Here is a 14,333-nt window from a genome sequence, read left to right on the forward strand (position 1 = left end):
AGGGAGCGGGAGAGAGAACCTTAAGTGAACTCCCCGCTGAGCATAGAGTTGGACATGGGGCTCTATTCCACAACCCTGAGATCATTACCTGAGCCAATACCATGAGATCATGACCTGAGCCAAAACCAATAGTCGCAGACTTAATGACTGCACCACCCAGGCACCCCTCCTTGGATCACTTCTACCTCTCTGAGGATAAATTTGCTAACTTGGCTACAAATGGTGTTTGGCTCTCATAAAAGAGATCTGACTACATAGGCTTAGATACATAAGATATGATGGTCTCGAGTAGTACTAAGTACGGAAGTCGGAGATTGATAGTGTGGGTTCAGCTGCTCAAGGAGTACGGAGCCAAGTCTGTGATATGCTCTTGATCTTCATCTCATAATCCCCACATGGCTTCCAGAGTTCCTTCTAGTAACAGCAGGAAGGAGAATGTTCAGAGAGTTAGAAAGTACTTTCTAACTTTTCTGGATGTCCCACAAACTTTTGCTTCATCTTATTAACCACCTCTAGCTTCAAAAGGGTAAAAAAGAGGTGAGCACATTGCTGGGATTTTATTAATCAAGGAGAAGAAATAAATGGATAGAGAAAATAAGATGTCTCTTAATATGAATACTTATCAAATTATGGTAAAAGTTAAATGAGAAGTGTATGTGACTCTTCCTATTACAGGAAGTTGGTATTTATAGATTTTAAACATTATTCTCTGTGTCAGGAAAAAATAACTTAGACCAGTAAAATGGTGATCCAGGAAAGTCTCTCAGGCTAAATTATGTCTAATTTTGGGTTGTGCCAAGCGGTATAGAAAACATCAGGATGAACATATCACATCATCTTTGATCATCTATTAAAATGTAATATTTAGGTTGGAAAACTGTACACAAATACATGCCTTCTCTCCACTGTACCCATCATTCACCCATTGTGTGTGTGTGTGTGTGTGTGTGTCTATGCATGTGTCTGTCTATCTATCATCTATCTATCTATCTATCTATCATCTATCTATCTATCTATCTATCTATCTATCATCTATCTACCTAGTAGCATAAACTTCCATCTAGGTAAAGTAAACTCTTGTACAAGATATTTAAGAAAAACAAAACTGATAATAGAATTTTATTTTTTAACAAAATTTGAATTTTGAAAGAAGACATTGAAGTAACTATTAGAATATGAAATTTCTGAAGTGATAATATAAAATTACAAACTTACTATGATCTATGAAGTTTGCCTTTAGGCAATAATTTCTGTAAAGATGATACACTTTGCATAGATTGTTCTCCACTAATGACTGCAGATTTTAAATTTCCTGTTACTGATATCTAAGAGATGAAACAATGATCATTTATTCCATTTATCTGTATAGGACTAAAAAAAAAGGCAACATTCCTGGATTCTAGAAACTCACATTTTGGTGAGTGAGGCAAAACAAAGTAAACAAAGTAATGTGGTATATGCCAGATGGAGGTGGGATAGGAAGGTCTTTTGAATGACCCATGAAGGTGGTGATGTGGAAGCTAAACCTTGAAAGGTGGGAAAGAATTCACCAAACACATAAGTGAAGTTAAGGGATCATAGACAAGGAGGATAATTTGAGCAAAGACAGATAGGTTGAAGAGGACATGTCTTATAGGAACTACACAAATGAGGTATGATTTTTAAAAATGCTCTCAGAAATACAGACAAAGGAAATATTACGAATTTTGTATGACATGCTAAGTAATAGTTTACCCTGTAGGGAATAGGGAGTCATACATAATAGCCAACAAGTGCCTTACTCATAGTTGTGTTTTACTGTGATTGAATGCAAAGAAAGGTTTTAGGCAGAGTTCACTTCTTACATCATACCAGAAGTGAGAAATTATGTGAGTAAACGGTAGATAGATATGAATGACTGAATTGGTAAGATAATTACAAAAAAAGAAATGATTACAGTTGTTGATTAATTAGATATGGTTCTTAAGGAAGAAGTTCAGAATTATTTGGTATTGTCAGGTGAAAGATTTTATATAAGAAGAATTTTGGTGCAAGAAGAGGATGAGCTCTTAAGCTTAAGCTTTTAGTAAGCTGATTTTGAGATTTCTTTGGCATTTTTAGATGTGGTCCAGTAGGTATTGAAAAACCCAACTTCATGCTAAGACAGAGAGAGATTGCAGCAGAGATTATAAATTCAGAGATCATTTGTGTCAAACTGGAAAATAAAGCTGTAATCGTGGGTGGACTAGTGTGGAGAATGATGAAAAAGTAGGTTCAAAGTTAGAATCCTAGATAAACCAATATTTAAAGTAAATACAGAAGCAATGTGTAGTTTATCAGACATCAGTTACTCTGAGAAGATTTCACTAAAAAACACCCCCCAGGCGGATTTAAATGTCCAAATGCAATATTTTCATAATTTCCTGTATTTATACCACAAATAATATTAATGTAACCATCAATTTACTTCTCTGTCTCTTCCATTAAATGATACATCTTTCTGCGTCAATTTTTGTCACCTTATTTTATTTATTTTTTTAGATTTTATTTATTCATTCATGAGAGAGAGAGGCAGAGACATAGGCAAAGGGAAAAGCAGGCTCCCTGCAAGGAGCCTGATGTGAGACTTGATCCCAGGACCCCGGGATCATGACCTGAGTCAAAGGCAGATGCTCAACCACTGAGCCACCCAGGTGCCCCCTGACACTTTATTCTTAATGCCTAACAGTATGAGGTACATAGTAATCTCGGAACTAAAAAAAGAGAGAGAGCGAGAGAGAGAGAGAGAGAGCTTTATTGCACTGATCATTAGGCAAATCAGGGAAGAGTAGTGCCTTAGAAACCAAAGCAGAATATCTTCAATAAAGAGGGATTAAAAACATCAAGTCCCATGAAGAACATAAATCAGATATGAATGGTTAAGTGTCTACTCAGTGTTTTAGAATTTGTTATTATATTATTTTGGGATATGTCATCTTTATTCTTGAAAATGAAAGCATCATATTTGAAGTAGGTGTTTTTCTTCTTCAATGTGTAATTATAATATGTTATTAAACTGTTGAGGATATGGTTGTTGAAGTGGACATTTATATTTCTTTTTGTCTACCCTACAACTGTATCTCCATCTTGTGTTCAAGGTATAATTATTCTCGTGAGGCAAAGTCTGCCTTTCACTAGAGAAGAGAAATATAAATAATTTCAGATTTCCTTCCAGCCAAGGAGTGGGTAGATGCAGCTCCACACTTCCTCTGTATATAGGGTGCACTGGCTCAGTGAATACCATTAAGCTATTAATCAAATAAGTGCCCATGACAGGCAATTCTTAATTATTTCAAAGATGATTATCTCGTCTGTGTATTAATCATCACCTTTGTCTTTTTCTTTCTTCCATTCACCTTTAAGGACAAAAAAAAAAAGAAAGAGAAGAAAGGAGAAACTTGCAATGTTCCTATTTATTAAATTTAGTAGGTGGAAGCTTAAAATAATGGTTAATATGAGATATTTGGATCAATGGTGGATTTGACATCTCTATAATTTTCCTATCTCTTATTTCTATAGATGACTAAAAAGAGTTCCCTCTATTTTTACATATATAAATTTTCTGTGTGCATCTATTTTAGTTCAGAAATCACATTGATTATAAATTTGTCCCTAGATATTTACAATAGGAAATATTTTATATTTTCAATGGCCTTGATCTTTTAAAGTGCCACTTAGGGTTGATCGTGGTAACATAGCTCACTTTCTTAGTTTTAGTTACGTAGACTCATATAACAGTTGGCATCTCACCCTTTCCAAAGTGCTGGCATTAAAATATTTTGAATCATGACCTTGAGCTTTCTAAGTAAAAATCAATCTCAATTATTACTTTTGGAAGATTTATAGGTAAGCCTAAACCAAAAACATTTAAGAGCAAACAAGCCAAAAGCCAAAAGATAACAAGGTCTAAAGAACTTGGAACATTTACATGGGAGCGGCAAATCAGGCTTTGCTGTGGCAGCATTGGAATTAGATTTGGCAGATAGGTTTTTTGGCAAGTAGGTATTTTCTGAGCCTAACAAATAAATACACTTGGGAGTTTATGATTAATTGAGTAATTAATAAAATAGATGAGTATTTTATTCGTTATTATTTTTATAAAATAAAGTTGGACCACAATGAGGAGGAGGAATGCAGTCTTATATTTTGGGAAGGGTATTAATTACTTGTAATTAAATTCTATTAGAGAAGAATTGCATCACCTAATGATATTAAGCCTATGAATTTCTGTAGGAATTTCTTTGTAAATTGATGAGCGGGACACCTGGGGGGCTTAGTGGTTGAACGTTTGCCTTCAGCTCAGAGCATGATCCCAGGATCCAGAATCGAGTCCCACGTCGGGCTCCCTGCATGGAGCCTGTTTCTCCCTCTGCCTGTGTTTCTGCCTCTCTCTCTCTCTCTCTCTCTCTCTGTGTGTGTGTGTGTGTCTCATGAATAAATAAATAAATCTTAAAAAAAAGAAAGGAAAATTGATGACCAAGCACTTCATTTGTTTAACTAGTTCAGAGGTGTAATTGTGGGATTAAGTCAATAATACTAAGGTATGAATTTATTCCTACTTTTGAGATGTTAATCTTATTTTTTCTGTCTATTCACACTTTATTTTATGATAGTTTTTTCGAAGTGCACAAGCTGCAAATGAAATACAATGAATAACACTTTACACCATGCACTTCATGCCACAAAACAAATTTAGAAATACCTCTAGGTATTAATATGGCTGATATTTGATAACATAAGATTATAATTTAATGTAGCTGGATTTTTAAAAATAAAAACAAGAAGTAATAAATGAATACAGAAGATGTGCCAAACCATTGCCTGGCTATTCTAGCAATTTCCTCCTCCTTGTCACAATTTTAAGTCCGTTTTAATCTTATTCCAGTGAACGCATTCCTGATCTGACCTGCTTCATTATTCAGGTGTAATTGTGGTCTCTTGGCATGATTCTACTTGCTTGGCTTTAGCTGCTAAAAAGCAATTATACCAGATCATTTCTGGTAGTTATTGCTGCTATTATCACTTGCCTTCCCAGGACCTGCCAAGATTTTCCCAAATACCATGACAATTTTGTTCAAGAAACAAGAGAGAGAGAGAGAGAGAGAGAGAGAGAGAGCCATTTCATTCCCATATTTGCATCTCTTGGGAACCACAACTGTGATGTTTGTTTCTTTGCAACATTTTCCTTTTGCTGATTTTCCTAGTACACTTCATGGGTGCAATGCCAGTCAGAACTGGGTGCCCCTTAAATACTGTGTGTGTGTGTGTGTGTGATTTCTACAGGATTCTATTCTCTAGCATACAGTCCAGCTAACCCAGCTATTATTTCTTGGGATATGGTTTACTTTTATCCACTTCTAATCTGAAACCAAACTTTTGTAATGCAGGTTGCAAAATGGACAAGTATAATCAGAGTATGCTGTCAGTTTCATATTGCCTCCTGCTTGCTTTCTCGCCAAATAGACCTGATGTTCACTATTTCCTCTACTTTTGTTGATGGCTCTTGATTTTGTACTCCCATCAGTTTTAATGACTACACTGGTCTTTCATACTGCCTGGATGGAGGAAAGATTTAATTTAAACTGAAGAGTACTTGACAGTGATGTCAACAGTCCCAAATGACACCAAAAGCAACAGATGTATGGGAACGTTTTGGGAAACTAACACGGTCTTTGTGGGAAGGAGCTAGATAATAGAATTTTCATGTTCCCTCACCTTTTGGACTGTTAGGCATACATATTAGAAGTGGCTTTTTGGTCTAGTTATTTTGCTTATATGTTTTCTTTTGGCATATAAATTAAATGCATTATTTTTTTCTTTATTCCTAGCAGATTGAGCCAAGAAGGTATCTTGAAAGAAGATAATTTCTGCTATTTAAAAAGCACAGATCCAAATGTATCAATAAATCATTCTCACTTAGAGTCAGCCATACTCAAAATCCTGTTGGTTTTATGGGTATAAATTATAAAATCTAAAGCTTCCCTTCCAGGAACTTGAAGTCAATTTGTGGAGAAAGATGTACGTAGTTTTACCTATAAGCACAAATATGAAAGAACTAACAGTCAAGGCAAGTGATGGTCATTGTCAGAGTCTGTGTGGCCTCACCCCCATCACACATGTCCACAGTTGTCCCTACGCTTGCCCCGCCTCCAGAGCCAGCAGGACCCCTGCTTGGTCACATAGCACATCTCATCACATCAGTGATGTGGGGATTTGGAAGTAATTTTTTAATGCTGTAGGCTATATTTTTACCTTTCTATTTTATCTCATTTCTGCCTGTCCTATCACCCAAGGTGGCTTCTAACTTCTGTTCTTATAGTTGGCTTCATTCCCACTTGTTTCCTTTCACTAGCTCGGCCTCTCCTTCCTCTCAGCATGCCATATGGTCAGTACTGCACAAGAGTCTATGCTAATCCTTTTATGACTGTGAGTGCCAAATCTGTACTGCAGCATATAAACTCTACAGGAATTTAAATAAGTGAGAAATTACTCTGGACCAGGATATCAGGGATCTTGATCTGCCTAGAAATCATAAAGTCTAAAGAAAAAGGGAGGGCTTTCAAGGTGGAGAAAATAATGAGTTAAGTGAAAGACAAAATGTTTAAGTGTGGAATGATGATGAGAATTTGCTTAGACAAGAAGGCTTAGGAAACAGATGAAATTATAGTCTGGGGCTAAATTGTGAATGTTCTTTAAGTTAAGGTGTTGCAATTATATTGTACGTAATAGAAAGTTATTGAAGATTTTTGAGCACAGGGATGTCATATTTAAAGCAACAATGAGGGCAGCCCTGGTGGCACAGCATTTTAGCGCCGCCTGCAGCCTGGGGTGTGATCCTGGAGACCCAGGATCGAGTCCCACGTCGGGCTCCCTGCATGGAGCCTGCTTCTCCCTCTGCCTGTGTCTCTGCCCCTCTCTCTCTGTCTCTATGAATAAATAAAATCTTTAAAGAAAAGCAACAGTGAGAATTTGCTTATGTAAATATGTTGAATATTGCTTACTTGTCTTGCTTAGTTGCCTTGTTTTATCAAAGAGACGCAATAGTCATCAAAATGATATAACTGAGGCTCATATAACTGGCACATATCATCAACTTTAACAATTTAGGGTATAAAGAAAAGCCAAGAAGTAACATATAACTGCTGTTCACCCCTGCTTGTATTCACCTGCTTTGCCACATGACTTTGCATCCTCTTATCCTAAAGACAGAGTACGATTCCCACTCATTGATGTTAGTTAGGCTTGTCTGTGTGATTTGCCTGAAGCAATATCATGTGCGTATTCTGAGCCTAGACCATAAGAAGCCTTGCATATTTTTATACTCACTCCCTTTGAGCTCCCATCTCTCAAACTAGTTCTCTGGTCAATGGAAAATGAAAGAGACATGGAACAAATCTAAACCTAACTTGCAACTTGAAGCCAGGCCCAATTGAGTTGAACCTAGATAGACTAACACTTGGCTGACAAGTAGACATGTGGACAAGAATAAATTATGTGTGTTTTAAACCACCACCCCTTTGGGATAGCATTAAACAACATCCTTTTTGAAATAGCTGACCCATATACTTTTTTTTTAACTAATAGAGGAATATAATCCAAACATAAATGTGACTAGTTACCATGTGCCAGAAATACCGGACCAAAATATTGTAATTACTTCTAGGAATCATTATGTGAGCGATAATACCAACAATCAGACTCATGAGGAAACTTAATATTATGCCAATCAGGAAAGAAGAGTGAAAGAACCAAGGAGACATAAGTTCCAGGAGAAAGCATGAAGGTAGGAAGAGAGGAATACAAATTCACATATTTGGACACATATCAGTTAACAAGTAATTAAAATCTGTCTCAGATTGACTCAATATCAAAGAATTCATATACGTGGAAGTTGTGAGTTGCAAAGAGTTTCAGGCTGAACTCAAAAAGATCTCTAGCTTCATTTCTGATTCCCTATGTGCTAACTTTGCCTTTATAATTTTTTTCAAAGCATACGATTTCTGTTAGTTAACTGTGAAAAGGGTTTATCTGTTCATTTCCAGGTGAGAGAAAATGTGTTACTTTTAGATCTTTCTTTAGAATAAGAAAACACTTTCCCAGAGTTCTTAGCAAACCTTTTCTTGCATCTCCACTGACCAGTATTGGGATCACACTCAGTGCAGTAGTGTGGTGGCAAATTGACCAAAAGAATGCCACTTTCACCAAGTTCTGTGTAAATGCTCCCATGATGGCTGTTTCAAGCTACCAGTGTTAACAGCAGTGAAGACAGGATAGGGAAGAGATGTGCACAATCATCTCTTGTGAGCCATTTCCAGCACACCAGTGGAACATATGTCCATTCATGAAACAATCATTGAGTAATAAATGGGATTGCCCTTCTTATTGATAACCACACAATGAAAAAATCCTGAGTTTTAAAATTTTCTACAATAAATCTGTATTGCTTTTAAAGATAGAAAAAATATTACTTTAGGGAACCCTGGGTGGTGCAGCGGTTTGGCGCCTGCCTTTGGCCCAAGGCGCGATCCTGGAGACCTGGGATCGAATCCCACATCGGGCTCCAGGTGCATGGAGCCTGCTTCTCCCTCTGCCTGTGTCTCTGCCTCTCTCTCTCTCTCTGTGACTATCATAAATAAATAAATTGAAAAAAAATTTAAAAAATATTACTTTAAAGGCTATGCCAATGAGAAAATTTGTACAGAGAACTTCAGAATCATTCTCAATTTTAATATTATATGATTCATCTTTAATACTTAATGTATTTTAATATTTTATAGCTTTTAATTGTACTATTTTGATACAGTGAGTCATATAGCCATAAAGAGTATTTAGAATAATTAATTCCCCTTAGAAATTAATATTCAGTTCAACATTTATTGCATACCTACTGTGTTCTATATATTACACTGTGTTCTGGAAATAAAATCAAAAACTTTAAATGATGCCTACCACCAAATAAATTTCATGGAGGGAATAGAAAGATGTGCCAAGGATTAACATAGAGCATTGGATGGCAAACTAGAGTCCATGGGTCATCTTTGGACTGCTACCTGTTTTTATAAACAAAGTTGTATTGGAACATAGCTATATCCATTTGCTATGTATTTTTCAATGGCTGCTACCACACTACAAGGATAGACTTGGACAGTAGCAACAGAGACCATTTGGCCCACAAAGCTGAAAATATTTACAATGGGACACTTTACATGCAAAGTTTGCAGACCCCTGACATAGAGCATGACAGTTGCTGAAGTAGACACCAGATGAGCTGGGGACACAAATAAGGGCATTATAACCAATTTCATTCACAGAGAGGGCTTCTTAAGCAGAAAATAATCGAGATTCAATATCAGTGCACTAATTACTCCAAATCAGAGCAACTGTCCATATGTGGATAAACATCTTGAGGGGTAGCTAAACCTGTGAGATATTTTAGTTTCTTTTAGACACAGCCTGACAAAAAGTGTTAATTAAGTACAGTTATGTTCATTATGGTTTGTGAATTATTGTTTGACTCTGTCAAACTCCAAATGATTAACTCAAGGATTGTTTTATTTAAAACAGTCAAATTTAAAGTAAAACCCTCCAAGTGTGACTTTTTATATAAGGGCCACTGTTCATTTGCTGCATTCTAGTGGTGTATCAGAAAAGATCAGTCTTTCCAAAGCATCTCTCTTTTCTATGATGAAAGGTCTTATGTATCTTTAATTATTTTCTCGATTTGGCCTTTCCATTCTGGTTACTCATATAATAGTATGTTTAAAAGATCCTGACTACATTTAACACAATTGTATTACTGTGATATCACTTAATCATTTATTGAACATTTTTTTCCTAAAACATTCTGATCTGTGCTCCAAAAATCCAAAAAAGAACAGACAAAAAAGCTTATGAAACTTATTAAGGAGATCCTACCTGGCTCAGTCAGTGGAGCATGCGACTCTTGATCTCAGGGCTGTGAGTTCCAGCCCCATGTTTTGTTTGTTTGTTTGTTTTAAAAAGCTCTTATTTTTCTTTACTTATTCTTATTCATTCTGACTTTGATCCACTTTAATAATATACATGCATTTATAACATACTTTTTATAACATCTAAGTCACTTTGCATCCAAATTTTATATCAAAAAAATCAAAACTTTGTTTTGGATGCAGTGATCATTCAGTAATAAAACTTGTTGTTTAAGTAATTGGATGCTGAATCTCCAAAATGAAGAGCATGGTTACTGTTTGATTTCTTAATTCAATAAAGAAAAGCATAATATGAAATGATTCATGTGCTTGAAGGAAGAGGAGAGTCCAGAATTCCTAATGGTCCCTGTATCATGATCCCCTTTTCCACATACCTACTGTTTCAACAGCAGGATAAGCAATAGGCCTCAGTCACCCAGTGTTCAGCAGGCTCCTGGTACCACTACCTCTCATCCACCTTCACAGCATGATGACAAGAAGAAAGACAGGCCCTGGAGACTGGTGATCTCCATGGTAGCCTTGTCCCTCCTTCCTGTGCCCCAACAATCCCAAGCTCACTATCTCAATAAGATTCTCCTGGTTCCCCCATCTAACCTGCTGCAGTCTTCTCCCTCACAGTAAGTAACAGCCCTGTCCTCTCAGTGTCACCAGTTTAAAAAAAGGAAGTCCTCCTGGTACCTTTGCTCTCACCTCCCCCCATATTGTATCCCAACAAATCCCAGTTTCTCTACTTTCCAAGTATTTACCAAATCCAGCTGCTCCTAACCATCTGTACAGATAGCATATTGTCTTCACCTCCGGTCCAAATTACCACAATCTTTGGTTAAAATTATTGTAATATTCTCTTAATCTACTTCATTTGTTCAACCCTTGGATCTGTAATGTTTATTCTCAGCACAACAACCTAGGTAGTTCAGTTGTTGCTTGAGGATGTCATACTTCTTTAAAAAAATATTAATTTATTAGAGAGCATGCACGCATGCTCATGTGTGCATGGTGGGGGTGGGGAGCAGAGGAAGAGAGAGAGAGGGTCTTAAGCAGACTCCCCGCTGAGCACAGAACCCACCTCGGAGCATGATCCCACAACCCTGAGATCACAACCTGAGCAGAAACCAAGAGTCAGTCGTTTAACTAACTGCACCGCCCAGGCATTCCCTTAAAAAAAAAAAATCGATACTTTATTTTTTTTAAGTTTGTTCATTTATTTATTTATTTATTTAGTAACCTCCACACCCAATATGGGGCTCAAACTCAGAACCCTGGGATCAAGAGTCACATGGCTCTTCTGACTGAGCCAGCCAGGCGCCTCTGGATGTCATACTTCTTTCCACAACATGGCAACGATTCTGCATCATTCTTAGAATAAAAGCCAAAATAATTTAAATGGCATATATGCTCTGACTCCCTGTTCTCTCTCTGACCTCAGCATTTCACATTAAGTGAAATTAGAACAAGTATGCTTTTTAAGTCGAATTAAAGGCATTAAACCTAACAGGAAAAAAAATAGTTCTATGGTTATAGAAATGATATTCACTGAAAAGTTACTTTCGGTCTGCCAAACATCTTCTTATTGGCCACGCATATTCTTTTGATCACAGTGAGTGATCAAAAAAAGTTTTCAGTAAACAAAGATTGTCATCAATGAGCCTCACCTCTGCAGTATTCCCAACTGAGTATGAGATCAGATTCTACATTTCATCCACTCTCAGGCGCTCTGAGGATCGGAATCTCTAATGATCATAATGTTCATGATCTCCAGCATCAATGCTTTAAGACGGTTGATTGGGAGGCTAATATCTAGAACAATCTAGACCTAAGGCCCCTGAAGGAAACACATTGCAAATAGTTCCAGATATGATGACTATCATGGGCAAAATTTGTGGGTCTGTGGGGAAATGCAAACATACTTCTCTTTTGTCATATTTGGGACTCAAAAAGACAAGTTACTCCTGATTGCATCAATGGAGATGAATATATCAATAACATAAAAATAAGATTATTAATCAAAAAAGACATGATTTTAATCAGATGGTATGCAAAGTTAACTTTTCTCCCTTATAACAGTTCTCCATGATGCCCAGAAACTGGCAGTACAACATGGGTATCAAGAGTGCAGACTCTGGGGCACCTGGGTGGCTCAGTGGTTGAGTGTCTGCTTTTGGCTCAGGTCGTGATCCCAGGGTTCTGGGGTCAAGTCCTACATTGGGCTCCCTGCAGGGAGCCTGCTTCTCCCTCTGCCTATGTCTCTGCCTCTCTCTGTGTGTATCTCATGAATAAATAAATAAATGCATCTTAAAAAAAAAAAAAGAGTTCAGACTCTTGAACCAGGCATCCTGGTTTGAATCCTGCCTTGCTCTTTATAACAGCTATGTTCTGTGCCTCTGTTTCCTTATGAATATAATAACACTCATCTCCCAAGGCTAATTTACCATGAAGCCAATGGAACTTAAACTTTGGGACTTATCACATGTGTAAATTCTTATACAAATGAGGAAGGAAATCAGGGCTAACTGGAAGCATTTTATAAATGTCATTTCCAAAAATTTAACTGAAGTTTCTCAAAAGAAACAGATCAGCTCCAACACTCCAGTAATTCCTCAGGGTATCTTTTCACACCGCGTAAATATTCATTTTCATACCAGTTTCTGTGCTCATAATTTCGTACTTTTTTTTTTTTTTTATAAAGAGCACCTTGCATTAGCCTCAGGTACCATGAAATCTGGACTCCGCCTAGGATTTCTGTGAGGATTAGAGGAGGTAATATGTTTTAAATACTTAGAACAATGCCTGGTGTGCAGGTAGAAAATGTTATTGATTAGTCATATGATTTTGTTGAAAAGGAATTTGTTTGGAATGGCAGTGTCAAGGCTCTGAAGCCTCATTCAAGGAGATTCCCAAAGTTCACCCAAAGCAAGAAGCAAATAGAATGATTATACCTCTACTGACTGAAGTTCACTGCCATATCGCTAAACTCCTATTAGTTCGATTAGAATGCTCGGGTGCCAGAAACCAATATCGACTTGTTGAAAATATCTTGGGCCCTTTTTTATATCTGTGAGTATGATTTTAAATCTTAAAAAAATATTAATCTATTTTTTAAATATTTTGGTTTATTTATTTTTAAAGATTTTATTTATTTATTCATGAGAGACACACACAGAGAGAAAGAGAGAGAGGCAGAGACACAGGCACAGAGAGAAGCAGGCTCCATACAGGGAGCCCGATGCGGGACTCGATCCCAGGACCCCAGGATCATGCCCTGAGCTGAAGGCAGATCCCCAACCGCTGAGCCACCCAGGCATCCCTCTAATTTGTTTTCTTAACTAATTATTCCCTCCCCTCCATTACCTGGAAGGATTAATCATTTCTGTTAACTTCTATCTAATATTCCATGTGTATTTGTTTAGCTTTACAACCTGCAGAATTTCCCCAATTTTATCTTCTAGAATACCAACTTAGTCTCTATTGCTATCTAGCTAGTATTTATTCTGTACATTGAATTAGGCTTTTTATCTTTTTATTATTTTTTTATTTTTTTACTTAAATTCAATTTGCCAACATAGAGTATAACACCCAGTGCTCATCGAATTAGGTTTTTTAATCACATAAATTATATATTAACTTCCTGGACTTCTTTTCTTTCTCTTAGTTTTTTCATAACATAATTATTTTTTTGGTTTGTAATTGCTATATAAATTCAAATTATTTGACATCACATAATTTTATTATTTTACTTATATTTTGTTTGGTTAATTTTGGTATCAATCTGAATATGTGTGTGTGCACACACACCTGCATGTGTGTAGTTCAAGTTTTTGTTTTCATTTGTTTTTTCCATCACATTGGTTTTCTATTATTTTATGGTTGGCTGTTTTTCTGCTCTGTATGCATGGGTGGCGGAATAGGTTAATTAATTAAGGCACCTAATATTAGATTTCTCTGCAATTATGGAGAATTGTTTCTTCAATGTTTTTTTCTTGATTTGGACTGTTGACATCAGTGTCTGGAGGGCACTTTATTCTAAGAGTGAAACACATTAGAATAGTTTATTGCTAGCTAAAAGGGATTTTCCTTGATTCCACACACTTACACTTTCCCACCATAATACCTTCTCTTGTGAAAATACTAGACATAAATTAAATTCTGCTCTGCTTCTCTATCAGGCCCAGATATCATGAGTAGGATCTCTTCTTTTGATGACTGCAACCATGTTTCAAATACTAAAATCTTGGGTCAAGAGCACATTTCCTTTAGTCATCTGCTTAGGAAAGGAGGAGCTGATGGTCTAATAGCTCTTCAGAATGCTAATTCTTAATAAAATGCTCCAATGAATAAGTGGGGTAAGTA

This window comes from Canis lupus, chromosome X (assembly GCF_048164855.1).
Source record: "Canis lupus baileyi chromosome X, mCanLup2.hap1, whole genome shotgun sequence".
In the NCBI taxonomy this organism is placed as follows: Eukaryota; Metazoa; Chordata; class Mammalia; order Carnivora; family Canidae; genus Canis; species Canis lupus.